Raw genomic sequence first — 12,500 nt, forward strand, 5'->3', positions numbered from 1 at the left:
GATTCACAAACAGAAACACACATATGAGTTAAAAAATCCTTAAATAAAAAACATTTGAAAAAATATAAAATATAAAATCGATAATTACCTCTGCCTGCGTAATGATCCCGTTTGCTTTTCGTTCTCGATGTAAAAGTCTGTTTTTTGCTCCTGATTACTTTCCCTAATGAAGTATAATGCTCGGAAACTCATTAGTTTTCTCCGCTCCATCAATTCGGGTGGAGACAAAAATTGGATCTGTGGTTGACAGGACGTTGCAGGATGGAAAACAACTCTTATGGGAGATGAACCCTTCACCTGGAATGGTGAAACGTAAAAAAAAATAATAAAATAAGTTTAAGGCAGGATGATTAATTAGACAATACGAAAATTATCATGACAGAAAATGGCCATACGCTCTGGAAAATTATGTTCCAGATTTCAAACTTTTTCTTTTTATAAGGAGCATCGAATCTGTAAAAAACTGGTTTAGTCTTCATTACAAAAGAGGAATTGTTGTCAGCTTAACCCGGCTTAATGCACGCACACCTGGCAAAGGCTCTTGCCCTCAAAAATAGCCTGTAATAAAAGTAGAATATTAGTGTTCAAACGAAAAAATTTTCATCACATCGCACGAAAAGTTTGAGTTGTAGGTTGAGGATCTTACATTTCTTTAAACTTCGTTTTTTTGAGAGACACTCCACAATTACAAATTCTGAAAGATAGTTCTATTTCAAAAAAAAAAAAAAACAGGGCGACAGTGTTCACAAAACAAAACTCAAATCTTTTGTTTATTATTATTATTATTATTATTTTATTATTATTATTTTATTATTATTATTATTATTATTATATTTTATTATTATTATTATTATTATTATTATTATTATTATTATTATTATTATTACTGAAGACAAGCATTGAAAAGGAGAATGATTTTAGCTGAAAAACGAGAGCTAAGGTTTTTCATACATAAAAGTTTCTAGATGATCACCTCAGAATAATTTCGATAACTGTTTAGGAAAGAGTTGTGGTGCAAATAAGATACTCACTTATATTCACTTCGGCGTCATAAATATACCTGCATATTAATCTGAGTTTTCTCTTAGCCACATTTAAAAACCAGAGGGGGAATATCAACCATAAGTGTTATTACGCATTTATTTTAAAAAGAAAGTCGTGATTTGACTAAAAAATTAAAATAATTGAGAACCTTTGAACACTAAAATAAAGTTTAGTTAATAAAAAATTTTGTATTACCTTATGAATAAAAGTAAAAAAAATGATAAAATATCAGTAAATATAATCTGCGACAAAGAGAGATGATAAAAGTGGAAGACCGGATAGATAAAAGTACTAATGAGATGAATCATATTTCTTATTTGTTTCGAAGAACTACTAATGACATTTCATGCACTGAAGGTAATAACAACAAAAAACAGAAAGCAAACAGAAATAAAAAATGCTGATGCATAAAGCGTTGCTCTCTAATGGATCTGGGATGTTTTCCTTGCTGTAAGCTTTTTTTTTATTTATAATCTTTCTTGTGGGTGTGGAAAGTCAAGATCATCTATCCTGTATTAGGTAAGCACCGATGTATATTCAACAACTTTAGGGTAATATTTTGTGCTACTATATCTGTGTGCGCCTATTGTTATGCATAAATAAACATTCCTTTATTAGAGAGAGAGAGAGAGAGAGAGAGAGAGAGAGAGAGAGAGAGAGAGAGAGAGAGAGAGAGAGAGAGAGAGAGAGGCGTCGTCCAGAACCTCCAAAACACAATTTTGGAATATCTGGGAATGGAACATTGTGAGAATGAGATGTTGGGTCGGTTAATGGAATGCAAAACAGGAATGGTTAAATGCACTCAAATTTTTTTTTAATTTTTTTAGAAATAAGAGTAGGCAGCAATTCAGTTCATAATGGACCTAAGGTTTCTTTTTCTGAAGCAATTTTATGTTTAATAAAGAGGATGAAGATAAGCTTAGTAGCAATAAATAAGGACTGATTTATAGCTGCCGGGAACAAAAATTTGGTGCTATTGACAAGCCTGTAATTGACAGAATATAAGAATGAATTTGGTAAGTAAGGCAAATTGTGTAATCTTAAATATGCAGAAATGACATATGAAATTGGAAAATTAAATGAATGAATGACAGAGCTGCAGGTTAGTAAACTTATTAATTCACTGAATCGAGTATCTAGCAAAAGAAAGCTCAAATTAACCAAAAGGACCTGATTCCAGATCAGTGAGGCTTTAATGGAAGTAAGGAGGAGAAAGATTCGGTAAACAAGGAGAAGCTGACGAAGCAGCAACTGAAACAAAGGATTTCATGTGTCCTAGGTGGTGGAACTTCTCTCTCTCTCTCTCTCTCTCTCTCTCTCTCTCTCTCTCTCTCTCTCTCTCTCTCTCAGGGAAGGCCGAGCACTCCCAACTCTGATGTGGAAAGTTCCGATCTTGACAAATGACTTTCTTACAGGATTCACGATCCTAATTTCTATAATTTTTTCTATATGGAACGTTACAGTCTGTTTCCCTTAATCTCGTATTCCAGGGATTTTGAAGAAAATAGTGGTTTGTGATTTCTATATATTCAGCCCATTACATCTACAGTTCTTTGTAATTCTTAGACTGTTTGTAATGGGATGATCTGTGAATGATGATTAATAGTTGGCAAAGAGAGAAGTAGCCAGATGTATTAATACTGTTTATACTAAAACTACTATTTTTACCACTACAAAACAGCTGCAATAATATTTGTAAATTACCATGAATCGATTTTCGTCAAACACAGAACTCAGAACTCAAAGCATATAGAGGGTAAAGAGTAAAGCAATTAGACAACAGTCCATCATTGCTACTCACTGCATAACTACTACAGTTCTACCAATGTTTATTAATTTTTTAATTTATTCTTTTTTTTTGATAAGTGATCTCTTCTTAGTGTGTTTCCCATATAACTTGGAAGCTTGAATTTCAAGTCAATGGCCCCTGTGGGCTTGTTCCATATGAACAGGTCCGTCTTCTGAATAATAATAATAATAATAATAATAATAATAATAATAATAATAATAATAATAATAATAATAATAATAATAATATGTCCTGTTTTTGACCAATATTAGCGCGAAAGAGAAGCAAGTCATAAGGAAAATTGAGGAGAGCCTATATAAGATTAATTCGCACGATGCAGCCAACCTTTTTAACAGGACTTGCTTACGAGATGGTCTACTCCCTTCCAATAATAATAATAATAATAATAATAATAATAATAATAATAATAATAAAAGTACTTTAACTGCTGCTGCAGCTGCTCATACCAGCCTCCTTGACAAACCTTGTCAATAGAACTGGGCAATTTACGTAAACATAAAACTGGTCTAATGGTTGTCCAGTTCATCCAAGTAGAAGAGTGCCACTTCTTCACAAGTCGTAATTTCCCCTGTCTCGTGGCACTGTTGGGATCTGAAATGACTCTGAAATGACTCCTTTTATGTACGGGTTTATGAGGCTTCAGGAAGGCCTAAAAGAGTACCCGTAGAAGACAGTAGATTTTAGAGACTGTGTTGTAAATGCTCTATAAACACTTTAGATAGTGCCGAGAGTTCTTTTTCATTGCTTTTTCGCATTCGTTTTATTGCCCTAATGCTTTAGGCCGTTGTTAAGTTTTCCCTTCTTTCTATACACCTTCTTCATATATACCAGTCAAGATCTACAACAGTATTTTTCTGGCCTGTGGTGTTATACATGCATACTATATATATATATATATATATATATATATATATATATATATATATATATATATATATATATATATACATACTATATATATACATACTGTATACAATAACACACACACACACATATATATATATATATATATATATATATATATATATATATATATATATATATATGATGTTCTCTCTCTCTCTCTGAAAATAATCATCAAACAAAAGTATTTTCAAACGAGAATGCTTTTAAAACTCTAAAGGATGCTTTTAATCACTTAACTTCCACGGGAAATTTTACCTGACCATTAGTTCCTATTGCTAATCCGAACTAAATACTAAGGCATATCTTTAAAACAATTTTCTCAGCAAATATTAATTTCTCTTCTTTAAAATGGTCCACCTGTAAAACAATAATATTTACATGTTCTTAATACATAGAGATTAACGATGTTCATTTGACAGTGTTTATTTTAAGATTTTTACAATAAAGATAGCTATCTTAGTATACTAAACACTAAGAATGAAATACGTGGAAAGTATAAACCAGACTGAAAATGATGTATGCCTTCAAACACTTGAAGGCATACATACATACATACATACATACATACATACATACATACATACATACATACATACATACATACAAGTACCAAAATTAATTTAAGTTCTTCTGTTCAACTGTGACTTACGGAAATAAAAATCAGGGAAGTAAGAAAACGTTCAAGCAAACACAATCATAAAGCATTCAAGTACTAAACTAAAATTGTTTCTTTCCTTGCACCCTAAATGTGTTACTTATATGTCGTAAAGAATAACTTTTACATGGAGGTTGTTTCTTAAAAGCTTCTTTTTGCATCTTGGCTCGAGGGAATATTTCTGGGTCCATTCTGAAGTAGTATTACTCTTGTTTACAAAGTTATGGATCTAAGAGGGACACAAGGGAAAAATAGCTTTGTAGGGATTTTATTTGCATGAATTTTCAAACTGATGTTTCAAGAGGAATTACGCTTTCTTTAGCATTTTTCACTGTTTGCCCTTTATTACATAAAAAAAATGTCTGTGGTGTACAGGATCAACTCTTCATTTTTCTTACAAATCTCAATACATCGAAAATGGTGAGCATACTGAAGGCTCTCTATGCAGTACTGGCACAGTAATTTATTAACACGCAAAAACCGAGCAAGAAAAGTCAATACATCCATGGTAACTCTTAGTCTTGTGACATTACTCCACGCAGCTGATAGCAAAAAAAAAAAAAGTCATAGGACCGAGGTGAAGGATTCACCCTCCTGCCGAAAAATGAAACACTAAAAGTAACAGGAACACAGAAACAAGGAGAGAATCCCAAAAGTTTGTGGCTGTGGGAAAGATAGTAACTGAAACCAGTAATCAAAGAGCTGCGTCATTCATACCAAGATTAGGAAAGATTTGCGCTGCTTGTTTCTGTTATTAATTTATTGTTTGCTCGTTTAGAGAATGTTTGTTAGGTCAAACTTGTCAAAACGAGAATATGTTAAGAGCAATCAGTCATTATGTTTGCTTGATAAATAGGAATCATACAAGTATTAACATTTCCAGACGATGTGACCAAAGAGACTACTTAACCAAACATCCCCACATAACAGTCGGAGAGAGAGAGAGAGAGAGAGAGAGAGAGAGAGAGAGAGAGAGAGAGAGAGAGAGAGAGAGAGAGAGAGACTGATGATGATGTTTTGCAACAAACGTCTCTTTTATCAACTTGTTTGTTCATAATATTTCAACCGTGATGTTTAAATGGCCGGAAAAACTAGAAAGGAAATGTATGTGTTGTGAGAGCCTCTTATTTTTGGTTCCTCTTTCCTTTTCCCGCCGTCTTTTTCATCTCCTCTTCATTAATTGCTTCAGTTTTCTTTCTCTCTCTCTCTCTCTCTCTCTCTCTCTCTCTCTCTCTCTCTCTCTCTCTCTCTCTCTCTCTCTCTACCACAAATTTCTTGTTCTTTTTGTGGTGTCTCTTTCCCCTCTCGCAATACCAGAAAATCTCCTTTCAAGACAAGTGACACATTCTCAAAAGTTTCGTAAAAAAAAAGGGGGGGGCAAATTTGGACTAAATGAAACTTTGGTTACTGTGATTTAATTTCTTATTTTTAATCCTCCTTCGTTGGTGGAAGACGCGGACATGAAGTTCTGATGAAATTCTTAGTAAATTACATAATTACACATCCTTTTCTATTTTGAAAATAAAGTATATATATTTTTTAATCTCTCTGAATCACACGTATGTAGTTTTGAAGGAATGACACACCTTTGGAGTTGTAGGTGTATCGTTTTGAGAGGTTAGATGATCATCACGAGAGAGAGAGAGAGAGAGAGAGAGAGAGAGAGAGAGAGAGAGAGAGAGAGAGAGAGAGAGAGAGAGAGAGAGAATGATATTCCATGAACATAACAGCATAAGATAAATTTTAATAGGAAACGGTATAATGGCGTCACATTAAAAAATTCAGTGTATCTGAATTTTGCAAAAATGGAGCTAATCATTTGCAGTAACGATAAAGATAATTCATAAATATTACACAACTTGATCGTAGGTTCCTCTAAAATTAATATATTTTCGTTGAGATTTCAATACATCTCATTATTTTTATCTTCATACATCGCGTCAGAAAATGAGATAATGATATGGATTAAGAAAAGGTTTTAATGAAAGAGTTTCCTGGAATTTTAAAACATAAAACGATAACTTTCAAACTATGTTTGCTTTTCGTTAGGATACTGAGAAACTAACTTGAAGTTCATTAGAAACTCTGTGCAGATATTTTGAAAACTCTCTGGTTGGATGCTCATGGAATCAAGAGGCCATTTCATGAAATCCTCTCCCAAACTCGGTTCATATTAGTTGTGCAAATATTTAATGACCTCGAGGTACAGCAGGGGGCGCACCTGGTTTCAAAACGGTAATTAGAATACGTTTGCTTTACCTTAATTAGTGTGGGAGCTTGGGTACAGGTTTTCGAACTTTGTGTTGTTTCATAGTCACTGCAAAAGAATGTTGGAGTTCACGAAACCCTGATTTTTCCTGGAATAGTCATGAGAACATGATTTTCCTGGAATGGTTGCAGGGGTTAATGATGATCGTTATGCGATATAAAAATTTGATGAGCATATTCAACTATTTTTAATAATTCATAGTAAAAGGGAGTATGATAAGTGAGTTCTATGATACAAGGACAAAAAATTGTAACTCTATTTTGGGATGAATGGTAGATATGAAATTCATGGCATAGGGTTTAAAAGCGATTAAATTCGAGGACTGCATTAGAATATTTTCACTCTTAGGAATACTGGTCGTTTGGTTTACGCTTTTTTTTATAGGAAAAGAACACTACGATAGCATTAAAATGAGTAACAGATAAATGCACTTAACATATATCTGGTGAAATATGATAGATACTTAGAATGCAATGAAATATGATAGACGCTTAGGTTGAAATGACGTATCATTTACATTACAAGGTCAAGGTTACTTTACCTTTTCAATTTGAAACCATTAGGCAGAAAATACACCAGAAAATGCCGTATAATAAGAGAATATCCTGAGCTTCCAAGCTGCCAAAGCGAAAGACAAATAAATCCAGTTGAGGTGCTGGAGAGATATTACTCAATCAAACTTTATCCGGGTTGGATTCTGGTCTGTAAATCTTGATCGGAACAATTCCCTTTGTGTGGAATACAACGTTCTTTCATGGTGAGCTCTTGCATAGATTATATCTATCAATACTGATGCAATCATCTGCAAAATGAACAACGGTTTTGCAGCTCTCTCTCTCTCTCTCTCTCTCTCTCTCTCTCTTTCTCATTGTACTTAAGTCAGTTATTCTCTTTTCATTTTGTACATATCAAATTATCTTATTTACCAGTGTTGCTTCTCTTTGTTATATCCCATTTGTTTCAGAATATTTTTCCAACAAAGGAAAACATTAACTTCCTCTAAAGATAATGATAAAATAAGACCCTTTTCTTATATGTAAATGTTGATACATTAAGACTTAAAATCCTTGAGCATTACCAGGACTAATGTCCTTATAGTTACAGGAATGAACAACTGCATTTCTACAATTATACTAACATTTTAACACATAAAGTTTCTTATTTTGCTCTTAATAATAATAATAATAATAATAATAATAATAATAATAATAATAATAATAATAATAATAATAATAATAATAAGAAGAAGAAGAAGAAGAAGAAGAAGAAGAAGAAGATAACAAAAAAGCCTATAGAAACACAAATTTTACTTAATGTATCTACTGCTCCTATTATCAACATGAAGGTGATTTATTCGTCGATTTTTGTCATTACTACTACCACTACTGCACTACTACTACTACTACTACTACTACTACTACTACTACTACTACTACTACTACTACTAATAATAATAATAATAATAATAATAATAATAATAATAATAATAATAATAATAATAATAATGTAAATCATCAATGTTTTTAAGTAATTTCGCCAAGTAGACTCTAAAGCCAAACCCTAAAAAATATACCAAACCGATAGTAATAGAAATAAAAATCATGGAATAACAGAAAAAGAAAACAATAATTACCTACATAATAATGTGAAGCTCAATTTAATATATGACAGGTGTAAATGGTTAAAAGTCTAATTTCTAGTCTATTTTAAAACATAATTGAGATTCGGCGATTAAAAAATTAAAGAATTAAATTACGGAATGAATTAATTTCTCTCGGAATATTCCGGGGTAAATCCTCTGCCAACAGATTACCTGTCTCCGTGCAAAAGCATCACTGGCAAACGAACGCGATCGCTTGCGCAAATTCAGCCGAGTGGTCTCGCGTGACGAGCCAGGATTTGAGGGAAATAATTCGTTTCGGGAATGCACTCTTTACTTATTCAGTGGCGACGATTCCCACTGGGAATTCGGTCTGACGTCATGGTAATCTATTTTTCCTCTCGTGGGCTTTGTCAAGTCGCCCTCATCAGCGTTGGCGTGGAGGATGAGATTTCCGTTGAAATTAATTAAAAATATATATTTTTTTAATTCGCCCTTGACTCTACATAAAAGTTGGTTAGACTCACCTATTATCGCAATATCAAAGTTTATGCGCAGTCAAGATCACTGTAAAATTGACAAGGATGGTAAAGTAAAAAACATAAAAGTTTCAAAGTATTACTGATAAATTTTTTCATGACTAATTGATATGTAAATAACTGCTTGATATCATTTTGAAATTTTGTCTGTCAAAGGAGACCTAGCTTGTCCGATACGATATTGTTTGCTCTCATAACTTTCCCATTCATCAAAGTATAAAAAAAGTAGAATTCTGAAGGAGATGATTTAAAGCAAACCAAGAATCTGGAGAAAAATGACAACAATAAAGAACAGTTAAACAAAGATACCCATAATGCAACTTCATTAATGGAAAGGGCCCTTTAGAACTGAATTAAATACTAATGAGTGTATGACTTCAGACCACGAACGTAAACTTAATAAAGATATTCTAGTATATATGAAATTAGTCGGTGGAAATCATTGGGAAGTTGATAATGAGTTATATTAATTACAAATAAGAATGAAATAATTATTTCAAAATATGGTTTATGACAAAAATTCTTTTTTCGACTGAGTATTGGAATTTGTTGTCATATAAAAAAAATGAGAAAAAATCACTGGAGGAAATTTCTAACCTACAATGGAATTACATTTACAGGACGAATAATACAAAAATGGTGATTAATTCTAAATATAACCCAATCACATTTCTTTCGCAGTATTAAAATTTGCCTCTCAATCGTGTAACAGGTAATTTCACCGGGGAATTTTAATAACCTTGGAGTTATTAAAAAACATACTGTAGTTCCGATAGACTACTCTTGGCAACGTAAACATTTCGAGTGTTTGCATGAATGGAGTCCTGTGCCTCCGATAAAAAATCGTTGATTGGATTTCCCCGAAGCTGAAGCTAATTCCACGTTTCAAATCGATGAGATTTAATTCGCAAATGAAAGCAAAGGGTAACAGAGAAATAATTAAACGAGGGGAAAAGCGATTGGGAAAAATGGAAAAAAAAAATTACGAAAAATTAAATTATATATTCATGTAAAATGCTTATTTTTGAAATGGGTAAAATTCACTGAAGAACGAAGGATTATTTTTTTTTTTACTTTATTATCATATCAATAATAAGTAAAATGATGCCAATAGTTTCCCTGACACAGTTTCATGGATATGCTGGGAACATATCGCCTGGCACCAGTCTATGATAACTGTGACCCTCTTTTCAAACAGAAACAGACACACTACATGTAAATATATAAGTAAATATAGATACAGACAGAAAGAGATATATACATCAGTACACACACACAGTATATATATATATATATATATATATATATATATATATATATATATATATATATATATATATATATATATATATATATATATATATATATATATATATATATATATATTAATAAAAGGACCTCATTCAAACCAGATGGTATCTAATGGAGTTTTATTCAAAAGTTACAAACTTTCTTGGACAAACAGTCCACATTATCAAGTATCCGTACAATGAGCAGACGCGTAGTCCGGCTGGGTATTTATATCTGTGTGCTGGGTACTTTTATTAACCCTATAATCGCCTAGCTCTTCCTGTGTGACCTCCACCCTCTTGACCTTGGTCTTTCTCTGATCCTTCCTCCTAGGTGACCGTTTTCCGTGCTTTCTCTTACGTTTTTTCTTCGTTTCCTTGCTACTGTGGAGTATACGATTTTTCTAGATATGCTGTCTTCAAAGCCGTTTCCGGTGTTCCCTGCCATCGTGTTGTTGGGCAAGTTATGAAGGCATTCTCTACAACCAGTCTAGATGTTTTGTTGGTGTTCCTGTACAGAAAACTCATATTTTCCCAGTCTGTTCTGTGATCATTTTCCCAACAGTGTTTGGCAACTGCCGACGTCTGATTATAATGCCTTATGTTCTGCAGATGTTGTTTGCTTCGGTCTTTACATACATACATACATACATAGGTTCTCCAGTCATAGGAAAGAAATAAAAATAGGATTAATAACAGGGTTGGCCATCAGGGCTTATAGGATTTGCAGTCCAGAATTTTTAGACGAAGAGTTGGATTACCTGAGGGAGAGTTTTAGGAGATTAGGCTACCCTAAGTATTGGTGGGAGTGGGCACATATCAAAGCAAGGAAAACTATTTTGGGAGAGAGAACGGATAGAAAAGGAACATTTGGTAGGAAAGAAAATAATTACAGTCCAGGACAACAACTCTATTGCACCCATCAACAAGAAGCTAAATAATTTCAAATTGATAGGCAGCTACAAAAACACCATTAGGAATAAAATAGTTAGAAACAAAAAGTCGGTAGAGGGGAAGAGATTAGAGGGGGTTTATATGGCAGCGTGTCTAGACTGTGAAGAAGGGTACTATGGCGAAACTGGCAAATCATGTAAAGAGCGAAGCAAACAACATCTGCAGAACATAAGGCATTATAATCAGACGTCGGCAGTTGCCAAACACTGTTGGGAAAATGATCACAGAATAGACTGGGAAAATATGAGTTTTCTGTACAGGAACACCAACAAAACATCTAGACTGGTTGTAGAGAACGCCTTCATAACTTGCGCCAACAACACGATGGCAGGGAACACCGGAAACGGCTTTGAAGACAGCATATCTAGAAAAATCGTATATTCCACAGTAGCAAGGAAACGAAGAAAACGTAAGAGAAAGCACGGAAACGGTCACTAGGAGGAAGGATCAGAGAAAGACCAAGGTCAAGAGGGGGTGGAGGTAAACACAGGAAGAGCTTAGGCGATTATAGGATTAATAAAAGTACCCAGCACACAGATATAACTACAGCCGGACTACGCGTCTGCTCATTGTACGGATACTTGATAATGTGGACTGTTTGTCCAAGAAAGCTTGTAACTTTTTTGAATAAAAACTCCATTAGATACCATCCAGTTTGAATGAGGTCCTTAGTAATTCTACTAATGCACAGAACAATTGTGTATGTGATAAATATAATATATATATATATATATATATATATATATATATATATATATATATATATATATATATATATATATATATATATATATATATATATATATATATATATACATATATATATATATATATATATATATATATATATGTGTGTGTATATGTGTGTATATATATATATATATTTATAAAACGCAAACGTATATATATATATATATAACATATATATATATGTGTGTGTGTGTGTGTGTTTTTGTTGCAAAATTAACAGTCTAAGTTTTTTGTTGCATTTGCACACGATTTAATATCCTGCCTAACAACCAGATATGCCCATAAATCTTTCTTTTCAATCTCTCTCATTTCCTTTCTGATCTCCTCCTAATCTCACGTATATATTTCGCAAAATAAACACGATCTTCTTTTCTGCAGTTAATCTTTAAACCCTGGTTTTAGTGTCGGTAACTAGGAGCGCTGGTTTTCAAGTTTCCATCATTTTATTTAGTAATAGTTAATATTATGACTTATAATATAGCCCTCTGAAAAAGGAACAGTTTAAAAGGATGGGTCTAATATCTGAGAGATATGCTCTTTCTGTTTCTCTCTCACTTCCTTTATACTTCTTACGAATATGGGACAACATTATGTGTTATCATTTTCCCCACTTCATGGAAGACTTTCACTTATCTTAAAATCTCTTACGACTGTCCTGCTTGCAAGGCTAATGGCTGATTCTGT

The sequence above is a fragment of the Macrobrachium rosenbergii genome, chromosome 55, assembly GCF_040412425.1.
Source record: "Macrobrachium rosenbergii isolate ZJJX-2024 chromosome 55, ASM4041242v1, whole genome shotgun sequence".
In the NCBI taxonomy this organism is placed as follows: domain Eukaryota; kingdom Metazoa; phylum Arthropoda; class Malacostraca; order Decapoda; family Palaemonidae; genus Macrobrachium; species Macrobrachium rosenbergii.